This window comes from Sapajus apella, unplaced genomic scaffold, assembly GCF_009761245.1.
Source record: "Sapajus apella isolate SASKATOON/1434 unplaced genomic scaffold, GSC_monkey_1.0 scaffold25, whole genome shotgun sequence".
In the NCBI taxonomy this organism is placed as follows: Eukaryota; Metazoa; Chordata; class Mammalia; order Primates; family Cebidae; genus Sapajus; species Sapajus apella.
Window position 1 is genome coordinate 14,835,793 of NW_022436965.1, and position 23,767 is coordinate 14,859,559.

The 23,767-nt window shown below is 45.0% G+C and overlaps 1 protein-coding gene across 2 annotated transcripts in view; it reads left to right on the forward strand.

Moving 5' to 3' along the window:
- Positions 1-23,767, forward strand: part of TNR (tenascin R) — a 408,221-nt gene that overhangs the window by 120,780 nt on the left and 263,674 nt on the right. The gene's annotated exons all lie outside the window — the stretch shown is intronic.

Here is a 23,767-nt window from a genome sequence, read left to right on the forward strand (position 1 = left end):
ACCTCTGTGCAGTACAAACCCTTGCCTCTATGGTGTCTATAATCCAGTAGGAAAGATAGGACAGCCATAACTCAAGGCATGTTGAATGCTGAGAGTTTCTAAGTGCTTAGAGAAGGTATAAAGTGGATGGGATATAAGGGCAGAGAGCAAGGAGGTTGGAGCAGGAAAGTTCCAAGTGAGAAAGTCAAATTTGAGCTGAACATTGAAGGGTGGGTAGTTAATAATATTGACAAGAGCTTATCAAGCACATGCCAGCTGTTAAATGATGTCAGTGCTTTATACAACAACCCTATGAGGTAGGTACTATTATTAACCTGTTTAATACATTAGGAAGTTGAAGGCACAGGAAAGTGGAGTATAATTTATATAGATACATCTGGCAGTGAGGACAATGGCCAGAGAAAGCAAGCGTCCTGAAATGCACCTCAGGGGTGAGTTTGGGGCAGTGAGTAGACGAATGTGGTGGGGGCGTCAGATCCATGAAGGGAAGCAAGGAAGGTCAACTGGGGCCAGGTCATGACAAGTGAGGAATTAAAGGTAAGGATTTGGACTTGATTCAGCACGCAGTGAGGAGGCATTAGAAGATTTTGATCAGAAAGATTAGTCTGGCAGCAGAATTCAGGCTAGAGTGCAGACAGATGTAGGCAGAGAGATGAGTGAGGTCCTATTACATGATGAGGTACATCATGTCCATCAGTTGGTCACAATGCATGTTGAGTGCCTGCCATGTGCCAGAATAGTGGTCAGCTGGAAGGAAGAGATCTCCACCCTCCTGCAGTTAACAGTCAAGGATGATGGCAATGATGTCCTGAAGGAAGGCAAGAGCGATGGCAAAGGGAAGAGGAGTGGGTGGTAATAGAATTTCACATTTAGAATGAACAGGACACGGCAATGGAGGCACCCGGACTGCTCTCAGCAGTTGGAAACTGTGCCTGTGGGTCAGGGGCCAGCCCACCTGACATGTCAGCAAGAGATTAAACAGAACAACTGAGCTTATACAGCAAATTGGAGTTTAGAAGAACTTATCTCTCTCTCTCTTTTTTTTCTACTCAGAGAAACTCATTTGAGATTGAGCTCCCTTGAAAGAGCATCCCACACACCTGCCCGCCCTTGTGAGGTGGCTCTGCAGCTGTGACTGTTGCAGCTCTGGACAGCAGAGGCCAGCCCAGTGCACAGCATGACTGGTGTGACTAAATTCAGGAGCACATCCTGGGTCCTCAGTCTTTGAACCACCCACTCGCCACTGCTCTGCCCAATTGTACCGGCTTGGCTAGCTCAGCCCCTCTGCTTCTCTTCTCTCTGCCTCCTGCTGTCAGCCTTTGGGCTGTGTTCTGCTTGTTAGCAGCTCTGCTGGAGGTGGGTGAAGGGATGGAAAGCCTCCAGAACTTGGGTTCATTTCTTTGGCTCTTTGTTAGCATCTCTGATAAAAGCCAGGTTAAGGGAAAGGCGATTGAGGTTACTGGGTCAACATTTTCCTACCAATACTCCAGCCTGGGTATTATGTATCCTCTACCCAGTTCTCTCTGCCTATTCTAATTCTGTCAGGCTTCCGAGCTCAGCTCTCACCCAGCAGAAGCTCAATAACTGTTGGGTTGGTGATAAAACTGAGAGCAATCCATCTAGCTGGAAGTACACACTCATTGCTCTGAGCTCACTAAGCACGTTGTCTGTCCTGCCTATTACTGTCTTACAAACCAAAGAGAAAGAGTTCTGTGTCAGAATTTACCTCTGGGTCTCTAAAATCACTTCTTGGACTTCCTTGCCCAAGGAAGGGCCAGATGGAGACTCATTAGCAGAGATGACTCCATCTATATGAAATTACGCATTATAACAATTACATAGCACTTTACTTTCCATTTAATTCTCCCCTTCCATTTAATTGGTGAGGTGAGTTTTATTAATCCCATTTTATAGATGGGTAAGTTTCAGTGATTTACAAAAGAGGCCATGCCACTAGGGTGAAAACAAGTTGGAGCAAATGCTTTCTTATTCTGAAGTCCTCCTTGTTTTCATTCCAACACACAATGTTCATGTTCATACCGTTTTAGTTGTGATTGGCTTTGTGTATTATGCTTTTTTCCTCTAGAGAAGAGCAGGAAAATGTTTGATTCCTACCACCTTCCTGAGCATCATGACCTGGGTACTCCTTCTGGCTCAGCCCTAGCTCGTATTGGGTCTTGGGAACAAGTGTCACAACATCTCTGAGACTCTATTACCTCATCTTAAGACGGTGGGTTTGGATTGAATAATTTCCCAAGACTTGTGTTCTAAATTCTATACTTCCATGGGTGGTGCTGGTTTACGCTTTTTTCAGGTCTAAAGCGAGCTGTAGAGGATATTTGTTTTCTCTCCAACCAGGTTGGCACTCGATAGACTAATGAGCCTGCTTAGTTCTGTTCTACTCAGTACGTCCGGTGGGTTCTCTGCATGACTTTTCTGGTGTCCTAAAAGTGGAACCATCCTGCATTGAAATGGTTCCATAACGTACCTCCTGCTCTGGGCCATTATCCTGGGAGGCCATCCTAGACTGAGATTCTGCACCAAGTTTTATTTGTTGCAAGCTGGTAAAAAGCTCTATAAATACTGGATGTTCTCTCTGGTCCTTTGGATAGCAATGGACAATGCTCTCATGGTCCATTGCTCTCATGGTTGTCCAGCTTTCTAATGGAATAGTCTTCTTTCATTAGGAGGCTGGGCAACTTGAGATGGCCTAGGAGGAGTAGACCGTGGTAGAGGAGAAGACTGGAGAGAACAGTCACTCAGTTACTGATGGAGACCCTCTTAGCACCCAGGGCGCTAAGTTCTCTTTTCGTGGAGTCCATTTGCTCTCTAGTTGCAGAAGCTGCCCTGTCAGCCCTTTACCCAGCTGGGCAATGAGGCCAGGGAGGCACAGCTGCGCTCTAATGAACAGCCAGATGGAAAACCAAATAGGCATGTTAGGTTAGTGGCCAACCAAATCCTCAGCCTTCTCAAATGAATCACAGCCTGCGTGCTGGGTGCTCCTGGGCAGAAGGCGAGAGCAGTGTTTGATCAATGGCACTGTCTAAAGTTGAGCCTCCAATAGTCCTAGCACCCAGGATAACCCTCTTTTCACGCAGGGTATTCCTGGAGGTGACAAGCAGGATATGGGTTCCTCCGTAGATTTTAAAACTGGCATATTCAGACCAACCAGGTTGCGAGGTTCCACTCCCCGCTGTAAACAACGGCCCTGTGGCTTTCTGTATGGTTCTCCTGAGCAGAGCAATGCCCTACTCCCAGAGCTAAAGAGAGTGTTTACCAGCAGGGTAGACAGAGGGAACAAATGGTTTCCTCTTAGCCAGTTGGGACAGAGACTCCCCATGTGAAACAGAGTAGCAGTTTAATGGCATGGAACAAAAGCAGCTAAGCGGCTGCCAATAGGCATTCAGTTGAGTCCAGAAACTGTAGTAAAATTAAAGGGGAGAGGGGAAAAATAACCAGCCCTGACAGGTTGATCTGTAGTGTCTGCATTGATGCTTCATTTGTATTGGAGGTCTCTCTGAATAGGAGGTGGGCTCTAATGGTATCAGTTTAAAACACAGGGCCAAAGATATAATCACATTCCATTACTCCTTAATTACATGGTAACTACTATGCCATTACTTTCTAACTCCAGTCTAATTGCAACTTACTTCTGATTAGTGGGCAATAAACATTTACAAACAGGGTCCAGATCTATTTCCATACAATTTACTCAGCTTAAGAGAATGAATGATTTTAGGAGAAAAGTAGATACTTCTACCTAGGAGTGATGCGGGAAGTCAAGTTTGAAGTCTGGAGTCTTGAGTTCATGTTCTTGCTCTTTTATTTACTGGTTGTGTGATCTTGGCCAAGAACTAAGCCTTTCTGTGTCTCAGTTTCCTGATCTAAAATGAGTGAAATAAATAAAAACTATGTTGAAAAGATAAAGATTTTTAAAAGATCATATTTGTGTGAAACAACTGCGAAATAGAAAGGCATTGGGTAGTTATTAATTAGTACTATTATTCCCAGGGTGAGGAACTTTCTTTGATAGTGAAATAATGTGAAACTATTATTATTAATACTTCAAGGGCTTCAGCCAGTGCTTCTCAGACTTTAATGCACAAACAAATCACTGAGGATCTTAGATTTTGATTCAGCAGGTCTGGAATGGGACCATAGGTTCTGCATTTCTTAGAAGCTCCCAGGTAATGCTGATGTGGCTGGTCCTCACACCACACTATAAGTAGAAGGCTTTGGGCCATCCTGATGCAAGAATCCCGCTGTGGAACGTAATGCGATATAGGGCAAAGCGATTGCATAGTCACCAAATCGTCTCTATCCCACTGACTAGAGCCAGTTAGCTCCTCCTCCTGGTACAGACAGCAGTGATTGAAATGCAAGCTGTGTCTGGAAAGGCTAGCACATAGAGGCACCCAGACACTCACACCTGACTGAGGGTCAGATCTTCACTGCAAGGGACCGACACCTAAAAGGGTGAATCTCCATGGGGAGAGTGCATAGGAAGATTAGATGTTTTTGTGTAATGATCAGTAAAGGTGTTCCCGTATCAGAAGACTCTCAGCAAATACAGCAGCAAACACAATGGTCCTGGACAGGGACTCCAGCTATGCCACTGAATCCTCACAATTGGCTCGTGGAAGGCACACAGTTCCTCCTTAATGGAAGGAAGGAGAGAAAGAAGGGCTGATGGAAGGAGGAAGCAGGGAGGGAGGAATGAATTTATTTTGGGAGTGGTAGAAAGAGTAGGCATTGCCAACTTGACACATTTGTTAATGGCTGGCACCAAGAAGAATACTAGAATGTATAGATGGCCAAAGCTGGAAGGCATCTTCAAAGTTGTCTTTTCAACCTCTCTTCACACTCCAAGAAACTGAGACTCGGTGCCTCTCCTACAGCCTCACAGGGTGCTGGCAGCAGAGCTGCATGCAGTCAGCCACGTAGGGAGCTGGTAGCAAAAGTCACACAGGGAGTGGCTGGGAACACTAGATCCCGGTTTTTCCAGTTCCCAACGCTGTCTTCTTTTTTATGCTCCTCACACCAGATAAATGAAACTTGCTTCCTGAAATATCCTTATATGCCCATGCCCCAATGGTGGAAGCACAGCAGCGGGGACCACCAAGGAGCACAGCCCTCCTTGCCATTTTGCTGAGCCTAGTGATCCCCTCAGCTCTGAACACCACCTATTTGATTTCCAGGGAAGAGGTTTCGTTTCCTCTGCCCCCATCCTGCAGCAGGGAGAAACCAAGCTACACTAGACCTCCAAGCCTCCAAAGTTCTGCTTCAGAGAGGTGGCCACTTTCACATGCCTGGATCCCAAAGCACACCTAGCATCACCTGCCAGCAGCCAGGAGGTGTGGGTGCCTGCAGAGGGCTAAGGGACAGTGTCACTTTCTCAAGGAGACGTGTGACATCTCCTGAGGGCTGTGCATGCCAAGGCAGGTGGGGGACCTCCCAGGCAGGGCCAGGCATGGAGGGCTGTAGAGGGGAGGCTTTGGTCATGAACACAGTAGCATGGGCAGGATGAAGGGTAAAGAGATCGGATAAAAATGCATCCCCCAGAGGATGCTTCCAAACAGAACCCTTGGAATCCAGAATTGCCCTTTAGGGTCACATGGGAAACACAGCTCACCTGGAAGCCTACATGGCCCCTCGCACATCTCCTGGCAGATGCTTTGTCCCATGTGGGAAAAGCAGAGCCTATCCACATGCCATTCTCCCAGTTATTTTTAAAAATTACCTTAATCTAGCCATTTTAGATATGTACTAAACACATGTGTTTAGGTAAACCCATTTAATATATACCTATATTACAGAATTGCTTTTGAAACTCCTAGCATTAAGCATGGAACATCATTAAATATCCTTTGAGCACAGGGGTCAGTGAGAGTCTTCACTACTGTGCAAAGTGAAACCTAAATATATGTGGATGTGAGATGCTTTAGAAGCCTAACTGAAAGCTGCATGCTATGTTTGCGATGCAGACTGTAAATAAGGATGTTTAGGGCTCCAGTCTGTTCTCTTGTCTCCATTCAGTACCACTAAATATGCCACGATTGGAAGACTTCTCTTAATCTCCATGCTCCTCTCTACACTCTAACTCCTGAAGCAGGAGGACGTTGAGGTCCTGGGAGGTCAGGAGACTGGCCAAGCGGGTCAGGAACAGGATTAGAGCTCACACACGTCTGAGTTTACACCGTAAGGAGACACATAGGCTCTGTGACCTCGGAGCCTCAGGGCAGGGCCTGGGTGTAGACCTCAGAAGCCCACTCCTCCAGGCATGGGGTCCCTGCCTGTGTAAGGGGCAGGACTTGGGGTCCTAAACATCACCAAAGCATCTCCAGGCCTGCCCTCTAAGCCTGACCCTTCCTCTCCCAACCCAGGTTTAAAATTCAGTTCCTGAAAAAACAGCAGTTGTTCAATCACCTGCCCAGGACTGAAGTCCAGGCTTGGTGCTCAACATCCCTTTATGGAAAAGCTCATGGAGCAAACTTTAAGGAGAAAAGAAGGTCCAAGAATCTTCCCTCCCCTTCAGCTGGGCGGCATGTACCAGTTAAAAATAGAGTTTGTTTGTAGTCTCTTTAGGCTCTGACCACACCAGCCACATCCAAAGATGAAAGGTCTGTAATTATTTTAGTAACCTTCTTAGCCTTTATTGCCCGCCCCCAATTTATCTCCACTAATGTGACTGAGCCATTTCCCTTCCTTCCTTCCTTCCTTCCTTCCTCCCTCAGGAAGGAAGCTATTTCACCAGCCCCACTCAAGTGGGGGGTTCCCCATGAGTCCAGATGACTGCATAGCAGCTCTCCTGTGGGCTAGAGGAAGGGAGTTCCGTGGCCCTTACTTCCTCAGTGTTCTTGCTTATTGCTTCATTGTCACCTTTATGACGCCCAAATGCCCTGCAGTTGAACAGCAGGCCATCTAGTGTGCGGAAGAACCCGAGTGCTGAGAAGTCTCTGTGTGTGCTCATGCAGGTCAGGATGAGACCAGAGTTACCCCGAGGAGCTCCTGGTGACAAGATTTCCCTTCCACGAAGCTGTAAATACCAAGGAGGAGTGTTTAGAGAGGGACATGGCAGGGGATGTCTTGGGGACAGTATGGTCACCAAGGGAACCGCCCAGATTCCTGCCTGAAGTGCGTATCCATAATGTGTGCTAGAAACAGTCAGGCTTCCAGGGTCTGGGGGAAGGGGAACACTGGGAGAATGTCTTTAAGAGTTCCAACTTTCTGTTTTTTTAACAATTTGAGATGATAAGTTCCCAGAAAGGATGGATGAAATAATCAAGGCAAACAGTCATAAAAAGATGCCTAGAAAGTGGAAAAAATTAAACCTTCTGCCAAGAAGGTGTTAAGAGGTGAGACGGAGCAGGGACTTCTCTTAAGGGTCTGCTGGGCATACTACCCAAGCCAGGTGGGCAGACTCCAGTTTGGTTCAATAGCAGAGAAGACATAGCTGGGAGAGGAAAGGAAAGAAAAGCCTCTCCCTCCTGACCCAGGATGCCTGGCTCGCTGAAAGCCAATATCAGCTCAGCCTCGCTGCCTTCCCCACCCTGCTCCCCACTAGACATAGGCATCATAATCTATTCCCCAAGCCTCTCTCTCTTCCCACTGTATTCTAATTTGACAATAGGATTTTGATAGCATGTAGTCAGTTCTTTAATGAGAAAAATTAAAAATGAACACATAAGATGTAATAGCTAAAACTTATTGAACACCTGCTATGTACATCATCTCTAATAATAACAATAGCCATGCAGGGTAAATACTATTGCCCTTAATTTATAGATAAAGAAATTTATAGGCTTAGAAAGGTTGAGTAACTTGCCTAGGACCACACAGCTAGTAAATGGCTGGGCTAGGATTTGACTGGGTTCATATTTCCCCAGAGCACATCCTTTATCAGAATACCATGAAGTCTCTCTGATTGAGGTGATGGGATTTAAATTGTGACAGTCCTTGAACGCAGACAGCATCATGTTCATCTTCATAGGAGGCATTTAATAAAAGTTCGATGTGGACTGGATATGCAGGAGGCCAAGTTCTGAGGCAGGCTCCTTTGGCTTTGCTGATGGTGTTTTCCTGAAGAAGGGAGAGGGCGGTAACTTAATAGGACAAGAGAATTCTGGCCTTCACTGGCCAAAGTGAGGTCAGAAGACCATCTCTGTCCAGTAGGTGGTAATAATAATACACCCCCAGCAACAAAGCAAGAAACACCGCAAAGTAACAGATCCTCTGTAACAAGAGAGCAGGAGGAGCAGCCAGGCTATGGAGGGAAGGCTCCGATCATGCCAGTGAGAGGCCAGAGGAACAGAGCTGCAGGCCAGAGGAACCAGGCAGGGAGTGCTGATAAACTGGCTCTGGGGTGGGATGGCGTTGGGTGGATGGAGGGGGATATGGGTGCTGACTTGCAGGATTTGCCAATTCCCAGGTTGTAAATGCTCCCAGCATGGCCAGTTTAAAGCTACCAATGTGATGTTGACTGGCTCACAAAATTCCCCAGATTTGGACAAGTGGCCCTTGCCATTAGAGCTAGGAATGCACTGTGGCAAGGATTTGGGCCCTGGCCAGCAAAACAGGACCTAGCTATGGAGACTCGGAGGCCTAGAGAGAATCACGGGAATTTAGAGAGATTATGTCCTTGCAATGCAGCACCTTTCTGGAAAGATAGTTCTGCTTACAGATACCCAGAGGAGACCCTGCAAAGTCTCTCCTGGCTTCCTTTCACTGCTTTCTAACTCTCCTAAATATACAGTTTTAGGAATCTGGACCAAAAACCTCTCGTCACAAGTAATGATTCATCCATTCATTTAGCAAACATTTTTTAAGGACTTTCAAGGTACAAGTGCTGTGTTGAACCCATAGAGCTTCATTCCCTCTTAACTATAGATACTTTGAGGAAAAGGGGGGCTGTTTTTATATCACAGCACCCTAGCACAATGCCAGACACACACAAAAAATTGTATATTTGTTTGAGTAAATTATTGGACTCAAGTTCACTGATGGAAAAAGAAAATGAAAGACAACATATCGTCAGAAAACTTGGAGGAGTTTATATTCCCACAGTATGATTTTCTTCTCTTTCCCAGCCTTCCTTTCATCTCATAAGTGGTTTGGGATTTTAAAGGCATCACAGAAAGATTAAGGGTACATTTGTCAAGGTTAGAAGGTCCTTATTTCATTTGTAAAACTGCTTTGTTATTTTATATGTTAAGAAAAGTGTGGGGGGTGGTGGGTAATAGAAATAAAAATCCATCAAGTGCTCAGAGGGATGAAAAGTCCCAGTGTTTAGCACTGCCTGTGGGCCCAGCCTTTGAATACCAGAGCAGGGGCTTGACCCATTGACTGATGCCTGTCCCTACAGGGCATTTCTGAAAGAGAAGGTCATTGCCCACAATCTGAATTTCCTCTGCAACAAGAGGAATCCCTATAAAATTCACCCGATGTGCAAAGACAAGGAGCTGTCTTAGAAAGAAAGAAACTCAGACCTCCCCAGCAAACCACATGGGTCATTTAGAGCTTTGAGGGTCACCTTTGCTGAAATACCTTTTAGCCTCCATGGTAGGAAAAACCTAGGGATGGGATAAGGCCCACTCACATCTCTGTAACCTCTGAGATTAACACAGGAGGTGCTCTGAGTGACATGGAAGGGCAAGGGTGAATGGTAAAAGAATCCAGGCCAGTACTCCCCCAAAAACCCAACATGTTGGCTACTTCTCCAAAATCAAGATAGGGCCTATCTAACTGCTTCCTAGGAAGGACTCTGTGGCAGGTACCTAAAAGATGAAAATCCTTATTTTCCAGCCTGTGACCTCTAAGCCACGTACCATCTAACCAGCCTGGAAGGAGATGATTGAGTATTTGATTAAAAAAAATAGAAGAAGAAACACTTTCGATTGTTACTTACCTGTTCTTTGTTTTTCCACCCATTGATTTACATTCAGTCTGCAGCACTTTATTTTTCTTTTATATCTCCATTACAGGATTAATCGTGTCATGCTATATTACTGTATAGGTGTGTTTCCTCTGCTCTTTGTGAGTTTTTTGGTGGTAGAGACAATGCATCTGTGAGTTTCCAGTGCCTAGAATAACCCTGGATATATAGTCAGTGTTCCATAGGCACTTGTTTAGTTAGTGAACCCATTAATTAATTTCTCAGTGGGTCAAGATGAGGGGAAAGAAAGAGATGGAGATCAAGAAAGAGCAGAAATGGCCAGGCATGGTGGCCCATGTCTGTAATCCCAGCATTTTGGGAGGCCAAGGAGGGTGGATCGCTTGAGGCCAGGAGTTGTGGAACAGCCTGGATAACATAGCAAGATCCCATCTCTCTAAAAGAATTTTAAAAATTAGCCAGGCATGGTGGTGAGTGCCTATAGTCCCGGCTACTTGGGAGGCTGAGGCAGGAGGATTGCCTGAGTCCAGTAGCTTGAGACTTCAGTGAGCCATGATTATGCCACTGCACTCCGGCATGGGCAACAGAGCAAGACCCCATCTCATTAAAAAAAAGAATAGAAATGAAGGAAAGCAATGAAGGAAAGGTGCCTGGAAAAATAAAAAATGTATGTAAAGAAGGGACCTGGATGGAGGTTCTTTCACCAATGTGATAAAATGAAGAGGCATTCGTGGATGAACACAAGTCTCCCGTGATCAAAAGCTTTGCAGCTTTCTTCCCAAATGAAGGAATGTGTTAAATTAGCTTGTAAGTTTTTAAGGTTTTTAGAATATATATATCAGTGAAGAACAAGCAAAGGGCTATGGGGAGGAAAGAATTTTTCACAGAAACATCAAGAGGTAACCTTTAAAGTAGAAGGTAGGTGAGAGCATCCGGACAGGTTGGGTTTCCTGGCCACCAGGGCACACCAAGGTGACTCAGTGATCAAGCCATGTGTACTCTCTACATAAAGAAAAAACTACTGTGGCATGAGTGCATAGTGGACCCTAGAGAATGTATTCTTTCTCTCCTCCTCTCTTTTTCTGCAGTGGTGACATCTCCTCCAGGGGTGTCAGAGAAGTTTGAGGGCATGGTCTACAACCTATGTCAAATCAAAGAACACATCTGGACTTAGTGAGGAGACGTTTTGTTAGAAAGGATGACTGCAAGGGGTAAAAGGAGCTATTGCAATAGTGAGACTGCAGTGACCATAATATCTGCAAGCCTCTCAAGGAACAGGCAAAACCAGCTTTCCTTTCTAGGGAGGAGTAAACAAGGCTAGAAAGAACCACGTGTGGGGAGATGGGGTGCAAGTCTGCCATGATGGGTTAATAGATCAGAGTGTTTGACCCTGAGGCCAGCTGCTTCTCAGGAGAGGCTGTTAAAGGGGAGTTGTATGCTCACCAAAGTTCAGCTAGCTGGGAGCAGAAGAGAAGCTTGCCTGAGGTTTGGTTAACAAGCATTTTTGTTTCCATTGACCAGGAATGAAGAGCTGTTTGGCTAATTCTTAATGAGGCAATGCATAGTAATTTGGAGAGTCTGTGTCTGGCTTTGCCATAGGTAAATAAAGGGGCATTGGTGAGTCTTAGCTAAGTCACAGGGGAACGGTGTTCTTCGTAGTAAGCCATTTCCTGGAACACAAAAGGAGGGGAGTTATTTCTTAACCTTTTCTGTTTTCCAGGATCATGGGTCTTAGGTTAAATTCAACATTCCCACATGTGAGAAGACTTTCTTGCATTTATCCATTTATTCCTTAAGTCTGCAGAGACCAGGGAAGATTTGTTCTGAGATATATTTTTCCTGAGGTGGTTGGTTATATTATCTGTCTTGAATCAGGTTTCTGCTTATGTGCAAAATTGTTTAGGTCCCAATCTTCATCCTATCTTTCTAATTAGCTGTATTTAATTAGATGTTTTTTATGTGCCCAAATTCCAACATGTATATAATCCCACTATCATGTTTTCCATTATTAGCAAGGCTATTCTTGTCTTGGGACAATCTCTCTAACTCTCTCAGTTGAGTGACTTTTTATAAGATCATCTAAATTTCTTTTGCTTCATCTCTGTTCTTGTCCTTCTGATTATGATTTGGCTTCCTATGTAGTTTGACTACAAGAAGAGAATGCACTAATCAGGCAGCTTTTAGTGCTCTGGTTGTATGACAATTACTTCCTATTGTAACTTATCAGTTGGCCTTCTGACATCTACCTCTGTCTAACATGTGTCTCAGCACAGGTAGGTCCCCAGGGCCTCATGGCCAATGACAGCTTGTCTCTAGTCCTGCAAAGCCAAAACCAAGTCCAAGAGTGCAGGGGCATCTGCAAGGTGCCCCCTAAGGATGACACCTTGGAAAGCACCACAGATGACACTACCACTATGTCCAGCTACCATTTTATAAAAACCCTTGAGTCTCTGCAACCAAAGACTGTCAGAAATATCTATCTCCCAAATCACTTTGACCTCAGCAGTCACTACAGAATGAGAGAAAACATGGAGCCCATGCCCAATATATTTTTTTGTTTTTTATTGAGTTACTATTGTTTATCTTCAGTCCCTGCTCCCATGCTCTTACCTCGATGGGCAAGCATTCTAATGTGTTTGATGCATATATTTATACATTCTTGCAAATTATTGATTATTGATTATTGATTTGTGTTTAATATTTATATAAGTCAAACTGGGTTACAGACGTCATTCAACTTCTTTTTCTACTTCATACTATGTTTGAAAGCTCCATCTGTGTCAGTATTTGTACATCCAGTATTTAGCTCCTTTCTGCTGCAAAGTGCTCAATGATGTGCACATGCCATGCGTGGCATATCCATTCCCCAGGGACAGACACTCAGAGAACCACTACCTCACTTCTCAACAAACAGAGCTGTGAGGAGTAGTCCCTTATGTGCTTCTTACGGACCTGTGGAAGGAGAGTTTATTGGGATATCTGCCCAGGAGCAGAATTTCTGGATTCCTGCTTGTGTGCATTCAAGTTGACTGAGGGCTGCACTGCCGCCTGGAGGCCAGCGGGTTCTAGAGTCCACATCCCTGCCTGGCAACATCCAGCTTGCTAATTTTTGACACTCACACTGGTTAAAATTGGTGTTATACTGTTTTACTTTGCACATTTCTAATTACCAATAAATTTGAATAGCTCTTCTTACATTTACCAGGCTTTGGAGTTTGATTTTCTCTTAATCTGTCATTCTTGTCCTTTGCTTATTTTTTTTCTGTAGGTCTTGCTGCCTTTTTGTTGTTGATTTGCAGAAGCTCCTTGAACATCCTATATCTCAATCCCCTGTCAGTTTTAGACATTACAACTATTTTTTTCCCAATATTATCTTTCCATTTTATCCACACTGTCCATAAATCCTTAATTTTCAATTAGTAAAATCCAACCTTTTGCCTTACATTTTATGCTTTTGAAGTTTTGTTTAATAAATCCTTGCCTATCCCAAGGTCACAAAATTATTCTCTTACATTTTCTTCTTTTAACCTTCTACTAACCATTGCATTTGCTTGGTTAATCTGCCCATAATTCTACTTTTGTGTGTTGTTCATTTAAAGGACTCCAGTTCTTTTTTTTCTCCAGAAAGATATCTTCAGCAATTGTAAAAGTCAGATAAGTTTGAGAAATCTTCTGATTTTCTGAACACCATCTTCTAAGCTATCTATCCCTTACCCATTGAGTTGTAGTGCCACTTTAGTATATATTAAATTTCCATAGCAATGTATATTATCAGAAAGTTTACTGATTGGATTCACTTGTTAGGTGGTAATAAGACTTCAGAAGAATTCTTGAAAATAGGAATGACAAAGGCTTCTAAAAGCCTGTAGTACTTCCAGGGTGAGCTGCAATCTAGGGGAAAACTTGTACAGGCAGCAAAACTCCTTGGCTCTTCCTAGTAAGGCACAGTGGCTTTAGGTCAGAAAGTCTCTGCTGCCCCTTCTCTGACCACAGAACCGGCCAAGCTCAGATGCATCAGTTAAGCGGCTGCAGCATGATGAAAACTTCATAATTCCTTGAAGTATACTACCTTGGTAATGCTTAGGAAAGCCTCATGAAGTAGTTAGTGCATCTCCATTTTACAGATGAGAAAGCTGAGATGCCAAGAGATTGAATAAGTATACACCAACCAGCCTGCCCGGCAGAGAAGGGACAGAGCTAGGTTTGCACCTAGGTGTCCTTCATCACTGCTGGCCCTTCCTGCTGGGATACGGCTCTTCACATCCACTTTAATCCTTTCAGACATAATGTTTACCGAGTCCTGACCACTGTAAGGCATTGTGCTTGACGCAGAAAGGACTTCTTTGATGAGAAATCTGTCCTTGAGGAACATACGGTCTTGACTGGAAGATAAGATACAGCTACAAGCCAGTATAATATAGGTCAGGAAAGCAGAGCTGCTCTAGAGGAGGACTGAGTTCTGTGGTTACACAGAATTTGGGGAAATGTTTCCAATCTTTACCTTTCTCCAAGAGGTACCCACCCCATTAGACCTCCATGGATGCTGTAGTCACAACAAATTTGGATGTTGTCTATTGGGTTGCACAAATGCTTAGCAGGACTGCAGTGCCAGGGATTCCGTCTGGGCTTCTAGGAATTAAAGGAGAGAACCTGCATCTGGCATGAAATATTCTTCTTACTTGAGCCACTTATAGTCTTAAGACCACTCAGTCCAACAATTCTCCACCATTGGCAAAGGAAACATATGGACCACAAATTTATAAACACTGGTGATACAGAAAAGAAGGAACAGAAAGGAATGGGATAGATGGATGTTTCATTAACAGAACAAACTCTACCAACTTTCTACATTTGAAAGGTGTCACAGTTTGGGGTCCCCAGAGGCAGACCACAGGACAAAGACCCATGTGAAAGTGGCTCAGGAGAGCCTAGTAAGGGAAGAAGTGAAGCAGGACAAGGGAGGGAAGGAGCCAAGCACAGGCAAGATTTCAGGCAAAGTCCTAGTCCCAGCCTGACCCTGCAGGGGTGCCCTGGAGTACACTTGGCAGCTTAGAGCTTCTTCAGACTTGACACCATGTTGCTGGGGCTTTCGTGCTCCCCCATCTATCAGGCACCAGTTCAAAGCCAGAAGGAGATGGGATAGTGGAATGCAAACCCGAAGCTGCTCCAGTGGTTAGGTTTAACCTCAGAGAACAGGGCAGAGAAGTGAAGGCTCACGGGAGCTGTGGGAGGGTGGGGCCCGGGCAGAGCGTCAACAGAGCTGCCGTGGACGAGGGTCTGTAGCCCATCCATAAGTCATGTTCAGAAATTCTGCCAGCCTGTAGCCATTCCTAGGTATCCTGGGAGACCCCTTCACCTTACAAATGAGAAAGTAGAGACACAGAGAGGTTAAAATACTTTTCCAAAATCACATAAACTACAGCTAGTGCTCGACTTACGACCACGATTGGTTCTGCCAGACCGGTCGTAACATGATTTGGTCGTAAGTTGAGTAGGCTATATGCACGCGGAGATGGTAGTGCTGCCGGAAGCTGGTCCACACTGTCGTATGCCCAGCTGGGCAACGTTTGCGCTGCCAGACGCGGAGCAGTCGTGGCTAGCGATTGTGGTCGTAAAGTCGAATGGTCATAAGTTGCATAGGTCATAAGTCGATCAATACCTGTAATTTGTGACCAATTTAGAGTGTCAGGCTCCTTAATGTAAGTCTGCTTCCATTTCAACTACTTCTTGCCACCTCACTTCCCTGCAACGACCACAGCCCTTAAAGCTTAAAGGAATCCTGTGCCAACTCAGTAGATCATATTTTGCATTTTATTTACATTATTCTCCTTCCAGAGTCTGGCTTCTTGGAGACCCAGCATCTGCCCTTACAAGCCCCAGCCAACCCACTGAGCCCTGCTTGGAGGCCCAGTAGAAAACAGAATTATTCTGTTGACAGAGGGCCCCACAGTCATCTGGAAGACTTATCTGGGTAGTTAAGAAAACCTTGGCGCCTGAAGAAGGCACTCAGAAGGTGACAGGTCTGAATAGTCTGACAAATTTTTATTGCCCCAAAATCTTCAGTCCTGTAAGTCATGAAATACATCTCAGCCCACATCAAATAAATTATTGTCTGTTTAAGAATGAAAGAGTGGATGAAGCAAAGAGTGCGCAAATGGCTTCTGCCTCTTCTTTCCCTCAGCTCAGTATCGGGATGTTTCAATCCAGAGCTTTGCCTAACCCTTCCCAACACTAAATCTCTCTCGCCAGCTCTTCTGATAGATTGATGGGCCAAACAGCAGAGAGCCATCAAGGGGTTAAGCCTGCTTTTGAAGAACTGTGAGGACAACCAGGCAGGGAGGAAAGAAACTGTAAGATGAGAAAGCTGTCATGCTTGCTGCTTGGGCAGATGAGATGTCCAGCAATTCCTTAGAGCAGTAAAGATTTATCAGCGTAAGGAAAAAAAAAATCAATTGGCTAGATAATCTTTAAAAAGGAGGAAGGGCGGAAAATAACGCAAGTGACTAAGAGGTTGGGAAAAGAAATGTTAAGAATGAAATAGGAACGTCTTTTCTGGTCTCCTGTGGCCCAAACGGTGCTTCCTTCGTCCTGGCATTTAACAGACTGAATTATAATTGTCAATTTGCCTATCTGTTTCACTGGCCACAATGCTATGTTCGTGAGGACAAGGTCCCTGTCTTTTTTGTTCACCCTTGATGTATGCCAGATTTACTACAATGTCTAGCACATGATAAGTGCTCATTATATGTTTGTTAAATGACTAAGTAAGTGCATACATGCACTGGCAGTTTTAAAGTGCCAATATTGACCCAGGCACAGTGCTAGAGACGTGACCTCCTTGAGTCATTCAAACCTCTCAACAGTGAGATAGATATAACCATTTTGCAGATAAGAAAATTGAAATTCAGAAAGGTTAAATAACTTTCCTGAGGCCAGATGGTGACATAAATGAAAGAGCTGGAATTCAAACCAAGGTCTTTCTGACTCCAAAGCCTATGGTTTTTATTGGATTGGCAGTTTATCTATTGATAATTCTTTATGATGTGCAGCCTGGCTGCCTGATGTGAGGATGAGTCATCATCCTTCCCTTGCCGCCCGCCATTTTGTCATTCCACCCTTTGCCTACACTTTCTCTTTTTTGTACCCTGAAGAAAGAAAAAAGATGAGCTTCAAGCCAATTCATTAATTATACCTTGTCAGGTGCTTCTCTGAGTGTTCCATTTGTGTATGCTTTCTCCTCTCCTCTAGGATATAAACTCCATGGGGGCAAGAGGCACGTTTTGTGTTTCTCTGGCTGTTCTTCCCCTAGGCACTTACACGTATGATTTCTATCATAGGCGGTCATGTGGCCCTGGTTGGCTCTGCAGCAGAGGGTGACAGAATGAGGGCGCCAGGGACCCAGGGGGCTGTGGCACATAAATGGGAGGTACACAGGAGCTGCCTTTGAAAGCCCTACCAATAACAGAATCAATCCATCAGTTGTACACAAAGATGACTGGTTTGTGAAGGGTAAATGGGGTTTACACAAAAGGCGAGGAGGAGAGAGGATGGCATAAAGATAGGTTCTCAAAAAAACAGGCGCCATGGAGTCAGCCTGTCTGTCTCTGATTCTCTTTCCTTCTCTCTGGGCGGCAAGATAGCATCGGGCAAGGAAGTGAGTTTTTATTCATGCTGCCCAGCCTTCCCACTGTGACCTTGGGTGACCTTCCTTGGCCCGCATCTTCCCAACTGTAAAAGCAAGGCTGAGGCCAGGCCTACATTTCCAACCCGGAGTTCCTTGGAACTTCATGTCTTTTGAGGCCTTTGATGTAACTTACTTTATGGGGCTGGTCAGTTGTCAGGGAGAGAAGGGAGCTACTGGGAGAGTCAGGAAGTGCTGAATGAAGCCTGTTATTAGAACCGCACCTGCACACTGGCCTGCCGAGGGCCTGTCCGTCTCCACTGGGCTGCAGGGATGGAATGTGATTAATGTAGCCGGCTAGCAGGGTGGGCCCACTGTGGCCCAGCTCCTCCTCTGGGTGCTGCTTGAGGAATTCATGAGGAGAGGGGAGCAGGGAAGGGAAAAGCTGCCACTGTCCTCATGTCACCACCCCTACTCCTGCAGTTTGGCTTTTTCAACTAAGAAGGTCAAAGTTGATCAGGGTCTGATGGGTCTTCATTGGTGGGAGTGTTGGTGTGCCACTCCCGAAATCACACAGAAAGGGTGAGAAGCTTTTCAATCTGTTCACTTGAAAATAATGAGAATAAAAGGGACTCCCTTCTCTGTGCTGATCAAGCTGGAATCATTTCTCAGGCTGTCTCCTGAAGGAGTCTGCAGTCCAGCCACATGGACGGGGCATAGATAACTTCAGGGTGATGTGAAGTGAGAGGCCAGAGGAAGGGCTTACCCGCATCCTCCAGGCCTCTTGGAAGGGGTGAAGGAGCGCTGAATTGGTCAGAGGGTTCCCCACACACCTAACTGCTCACAGATGCTAAGCCCAGAGTGATCCACCCCAGACTGCCAAGCAGCCAGTACCCCTGATTTAACCCCAGAGATGTGGGGTACCTGAGCAATGGCTATTACTTAACCACTAGCATCACTCTTCATCACCTCTGTGATTTTTAGTGTGAATTCATCAAGGCATCATTTGTAGCATCCTATAAAAGTCTAACATATCTTGCTCCTGCTGGTGTCCATTCAATAATTGCTACAGTGACTGCTGAGAAATGGGGGGAAATGATCAGTCCCCTCCCAACTCGAAAAAAGTTCTCTATTAATGATTCAGGCCCCCTTTCAAACTTTTGTCATTCTTGCTGACCCCTTACTATTTCCTTTGGGAGGAGGAGTGCCTGGGCTTGAAGCAAACTCACTTTATTGATTTCTCAGGTTGGATAACTTGACACCAAACACCGAGGCAGGAGCCCAGTTATCTCCGTGCTTTATGTATGGGAAGCAGGGAAGACTAGGAAAAAGGTCTCTGTCACTGGAGCAAGAAGATTTATACTTTAGTGCCAGATCTACAGCACATCGCTGGTGGGTCTTGGGTAAATCACTTTTGTTACCTACCGCACTGAAACAGACAACACACGTTTACTGACACCACCTTCTATTACTCAGTTATTTCCTGTTCCCTCAGAACTAGCGCGCATAATTTTCACCATTTCCTTACTTCATTATGTATGTGTTTATTTGTTCCTCCTTTATTCTAGGAGAGATTTGGGAGAACTTACAAAGGAGAAAAAGACAAAGAAAAAATAAGTTGAATAAAAATATATGACAGGGAAAATTAGTACCCTCAAATATGCACCATAAGTTTCTCCCTGTTTATTGGAAATGAGCTGTTTGTTGGTCTCAGAGCTTTCTAGGAAGCTAATGAAGCGAATGAAGTCATGTAACCTGAAAGAAGAAAGCATCCCAATTGTTCTGGGGATAAAATGAGCAATTCTTCCGGCTTCTAATAACTGATAGAGAGTTCTTTCTTGAATACTAATGAAAAGACATTGGGAGATGTGGAAATCTGCATCCTCAACAACTTCACAAGAGTGAGGATGCCAGTCATTTCTTAAGGCCGTTATTTGTATTATTCCTCAAGGCAAGAGAAGGACACTGTGTCAGTAAACTCAGTAAAAGACTCCCTGCGTTTTACTGAGGGATCAGAACAATGCACTACGAGTATGCATCTGTTTGTTTTAGGCTTGACCTGTTGATAAACTTGATGTTGGTTAGACCAGTTGTTCTCAAAGAGTGTAGTAGTCCTGAATTTCCAACATCACTATCACCTGGGAACTTATTAGATATACACATGTTTTAGCTCAACTCAGGCATATAGAGTCAGAAACTCTGGGGGTGGAGCCAGGGAACCTATATTTTAACAAATCTGATGCAATTTGAGGACCAGTGTGATATGAAGAGGAATGAGTAGATCGCATATCCTTTTGACAATTACAGGAGCGCTATTTTTTTTTTTTTTTTTTTTTTGCCTCTGATCCTTTGATTAGAATCGAGCAGCAGGTAGTTGGAAAATAGATTCTCTTGGCAAAAGCCTGGAGAACAAATATTTATATTATCAATTTAAAGCAGATCCATATACTTTCAAAAGCCACTCAAATGAGAGTCTGGTTGACATCCTCCCTCTTCTGCATGCTAAGTCTCCCCAGATGGTTTTTGATCTCCCTGCTCTATACAGGGGGGTGCCAGGACAGGTCAACAGTGGGGCCAAGTGTGTCCTCTGAAGATAGCTTCCCTACTGTGTGCATTTCTTCATGGCTTTTCTTTAAACTGTTCTGTGTGTTTTGCAAGTATGTCCATTCCTCCTTCCAAGATTGAGTCCGTCCAAGCTCTAATATTGGATGATTATTCCATTAGACAGAAATAGAGTTTTAAAAGCCCTAAAGCTGAAAGAGAGATAGTGTAATACAACCTCCTCATTTTACAGATCATAGGTGAGTGGAGAATGGAGTGATTTCTCTCTAGGTATTGCTTAGCTCAAGCCCTGGCACAAAGTAAGTTCTCAATGGCTCTTAGTTGAATCTGTTTCTTGACTGTATATAGTGTTTTCATAATTCTCACATGGCTTTTAGCACTTTATCTCCATAAATATTCTATGAGTATAATTATCCCTATTTTCAAATCAAGGAACTCAAGCTTGGGTGGCTGTTTATCAAAATTGTACAGATTTTAATATTACAAATCCAGAACTGGACCCAGGCCTCAACTTTAGGCCCATTCATCTTTCTCTTCTGTCATGATGACTAGAAGTCTGTGGATCACACACTAGGTACCCCAAAGACATGCAAACATGTGTCAAATGGAATGACTAAGTTTTGGATACTAGTGGCCATGGTCAACCTCAACAGCAAGAGTTTCAGCTTTTCCAGTACCTCAGGGCCACATCTCTGAGTAGAACTTGCCAAGTGACCTTACCCAAACTCGACCCTCTGCATAACAAGCGCAGAATGTGGCAGTTTTTACCAGATTCCTCTGAGAGGTATAGCTACTAGACTGTCAAAGTCAGCTAAGCACAAACCGAAGATAAAGGCATTTCTGCACCTTCATGTTTCTACACGTGCAGACATATTTATGCACACATATAAATCTGTATATGTTGAAACTACAATGTCATTTCTGTCATAAGCAAAGCGATTTGATCTCCTCAGAAAAGTTTATCTAAAAAAATGCTGCATAGGGTAGAGGAAAGAGAATGCTGAATTGTCAGAGGAAATGCAAAAATTTTTTTCACTCAAGACCATAAACACAAACTCAGGAGTTCCTCGGTAGTATACATCTTAAATTCAGGATCTGCATCTGACTAAATGTCTTGTTTTGTTTTCTGTTTTTTCTTTTTGGGTTTTTTGTTGTTTTTGTTTTGCTAAGACCTTCCCAAAGATCACAAGGCTACTGAAAGCCCATAGGTAAGTTGCTGAAAAATTTTTAAGGCCCTCCTTCCTCTAAGCAGACATAGCACTAGGCCAGGGAGCATGGCTTCAGGAGTAAAGCAGGGGCTGGATTTCTACTCACCCCAGCTGTGCACCTTTGTGCAGAATAGACAACCAACTCAACTGTACATCGTGGCCCTATCTTTACGTGCAAACCCTGTGGGTATTATAGTTGTGGGGCCATTCCATTCAATACAGTGTCTGGTGGTGCATCTCATGTGTAAACATAAACAGAGCCTTGCTTTCTGCTAAGCCAAATCACCTTTAAATCAAATAGATATTGGTAGCCAAGAGTAACATACAAAACTATGTTTGCAGAACTGTTCCACATACTGCAATGGACGATCACTTCTTCCAAACCTCTTAATTTAAAGGACATCTCACTACATAAATCCAGACTGATTCTAGTAATACTAATGATGATACTAGTAATAGCTAAATAGTAAAAATAGTTAATGCTTACTATATGCCAGGCATCATTCTAAATACACACCTCATAACATCTCTTCAAAGTATTACTACTGTTATCTCCTTGTACAAATGCAGAACTTCCCTGAAACACAAGGGAGTTAAGAAACCTGCTCAAGGTCACAGCTAATACAAGTGCTAAAGCTGGGATCCCAACCCCAGAGCCCAGTGCCAGAGTCTGTGCTAATTAACCCTGTGATACTTCCTAAAATTTTGGAAACATGCAGAATGCCAGGATAGGTAGGTGTGCAGTCGAATGGAAGTCCTGCAAGGGATATTCCTCTATCGGCCCTTCCTCCCTCCTGTAGAACCGGCCCCAGCCCCCTCGCCTGCCTCCACAACCCCATGCTGAGGGGTTGCCTCCATCCCGAGTTGCAGCAGAAGTTGAATCCAAATCCCCCCTCCTTGAAAATGCACTTGCTATCTGGGAAGTGCATTTTCTGGCTTCAAGTGGGACGGAAAACAGTTGTGCGACTGCATATTGGTGGCAGGGAACCCGCCGATGGGGCTCACGAAAAGCCTGGGCTGACTGCAGACCCCGCCCCACGTGGCCACTCCGTCCTCCTCTACCCGGCAGGGAGCCGCCGGCCTCTGGAATTGGCCAGCTCCTCCTAAGCCTGCTGGGGCGACACTACTCCGGGCTGCCCCCGGGTGGGCCGGCCGCGTAACTGCTGATGCGGGACACCCCCACGCAGGAGACCCCATTAACCGCGCCGCCCCGCCGCTTGGTGGCGGCTGCGAATTACTCCGTCACTCGGCGGCTGTCGCAAGACCCCGAGTCTTCTCATTTCCTCGTAATGCTCTAATGGCCTGCTCCCGTCGCCATGACAACATGAACACAGCTCCTCCGGGCCCCTCCGACTGCTTGAGGTGCGGGCAGAAGGCGCGTGAGTGCCTCGCGGGGCCCCTGTGCGAAGTCTCTGCTGCTGCTCTTCGCGGTGGGCAGACCTGGGCGCCCGAGAGGGAGGAGCAGTGACCCGAGGTGGCCAGGGCCAAGCTGACACTTCCTGTCTGGCAGCGGGTGACAGCTTCCCCCCACCCCCGCTCGCCTTCCTCCCTCCTCTCTTCTCCCTCAGCTCTGCAAATTGCTGAGCCCAACCCGGGGCCCTCAAAGGCTGGAGTGGAGTCTGGAGATCGCTGCTCCACCCTGCCTCTCTGTCACTGAACTTGGGGAAGCCCTTTAGCTCCCGAGAGCCGGAGCCATCTAAGAGTGCATTCGGTTTAAGGGCGCACCTCCTCTCTGCTCAACGATGAGGGAGGCGTGCCCGCACGCGTTGGATGTCTGCCTTCTTGGAGCAAGCATTCCAGAAAATGTGAAGACTTGGGGGTCTTGAGATTCCAGAGTGGCGGAATGATTTACATGCCACTGAGCGGCTGGGTGGCCGACCTAATGGAGTCGTACCTACTCCTTGGCTCCTTGAGTGCTTTCCCACAACACTTGACTGCAGTCTCTGGATCAGTGTCAGTCAGATGTCATCCATATTCTGTCCTTCTAGAAACTAACTGCAGGGTGTATGCTTCTAAATGTGCCTGTTTTAATTTGGTTCTCTAGTTTAGACACTCATAAGCTTTTAGAATTTGGATTCTCACAGTCACCATGCCATTTCACTCATGTCTCCTGTTTATACAGCATCTGTACATTCCATAAGCATGTATTCCATGCCCACGATCAAGGCTTTAGAAACCGAAGACATGCTTGCTGAAAACCATAACTGTATTGCCCGAATTCCTGCAGCATTTAATATCCTTTTTGTTTGTGTCCCGTGGAAAATAGGACCTCTAATCTTGTTGAGTTGATTCGTTTTGATTTTTTCAATGATATAACTAAGTGATCTTGATCAAGTTATTTAATCTGTGTGGCCTTTAGTTTTGATACATGCTCTATAAATAATCGTTAAACTGAAAGGAAGTAGAGAATTGGACTAAATGAGGTCTATGGTTGAATCACCGGTAGGCAAACACCTTGCATTTGCATGGTGATCTTTACTTCCTGGA